Below are 1,370 nucleotides of genomic sequence, written 5' to 3' on the forward strand. Positions count from 1 at the left end.
AATGATGATACTGGCCTGATTTACCGTATAAAAATCTATAAAACTGTAATAGCCCGTTTCAACCACACATTAAAAAAATTTTTTAATTGTCAATCTAAAGTCGAAATATCTTGTAAATGTGACACAGAGACGAAATAACGGTAAAATAGATAAGTAAACGACAGGATTTTGTATATAATGCTCAGTGTAACAAATATTAAATAATAAACGTTAAATTATTATACATGGACCTCCTCCATCTAAATTGCGCTATCTATATATTTTCTTACTTTATAGAAATGGAACGCTTATTTTTATAGTGAAAATCGCTGGAGTGCGAAAAACTTTGTCAATTACAATTACAAAGCAGTGGGAAAAGGTATCCGCTTCAGCCAGAAGTCGAACCTTAGTCTTCTTCTTGCTGGAAAGGTGCGTTAACTAACTTCACCACCGAAGTCTTGGTGGACACCGATCTCCACTGTTCTGTTGAGGCATGTCTTAAGTCGAACGCTGATATCATAGATATCAAGGCTTCGGTGGCGAAGTTGGTTAACGCGCCTTTCCAACAAAAAGGAGGCCCAGGTTCGACACCTGGCCGAAGTGGATACCTTTTTTCACTGCTTTGGAATTTTAATTGACAAAGTTCTTCGAACCCCAGTGATTTTCACTATAAAAGTAAGCGTGACGTTTCTATGAGGTAGAAAAAATATAGATAGCGCAATTTAGAGTTAGTAGGTCCATACATGATAATTTGACATAATATTTACCCATGGAATGATAACATTAATATCTATTAAATAATAAACAGTTAATAAAATAATATATTGTAGATGCTGTCTTATTTTTCAGCCATGACAATATTTCCACGTAACTTAGAATACATTATTATGTGATTTTAATTACATAAAGCAAAATATGTTAAAAGCTTAGCTAATCAAAGATAAATCTAAAATAAAGTAGCTTTATTAATAGATAGTTAACATTATTGTAACACAAGACAAGTTAGCGTAAGGCTTGAATTAGCACAAAACGTCACTAAAACTATTCTGGACAGTATTTGTATATTTATGTTTTTAACAAGATATCATAAATAGTCTTGGTTACTTTAATGCAAAATCCATAGTATTGAATATGCCAGAATTGACCATTATCTATCGATGTCTTAAGATTATTAATCTTGAGGAACTTAATATGCATTAAAAAACAAATGTTTAAGATAAATACACAAGTAGTGAAGTAAATGCAAAGAAGCGCATCTGTAAGCAAGTTTAAAGTAACATATTACAGTGACTTCTGGACGATAGAATTAATAAGCTATGTCCAGTTACAGCAAGAACATCCTTTAACGCATGACTTAGAAATGCACTTTAATAATGCACTGAAGTAACTTT

General features: G+C 32.0%; 1 non-coding gene across 1 annotated transcript; it reads left to right on the forward strand.

Annotated features, from left to right (window-relative positions):
- Positions 1-509: 509 nt before the first annotated feature.
- Positions 510-582, forward strand: TRNAV-AAC (transfer RNA valine (anticodon AAC)). The gene has a single exon. It is a non-coding gene; the product is annotated as a tRNA-Val (tRNA).
- The last annotated feature ends 788 nt before the right edge of the window (positions 583-1,370 follow it).

Source organism: Copidosoma floridanum, unplaced genomic scaffold, assembly GCF_036245765.1.
Source record: "Copidosoma floridanum isolate Cflo_tuat_1 unplaced genomic scaffold, Cflo_Japanese_pri ptg000028l, whole genome shotgun sequence".
Taxonomy (NCBI): Eukaryota; Metazoa; Arthropoda; class Insecta; order Hymenoptera; family Encyrtidae; genus Copidosoma; species Copidosoma floridanum.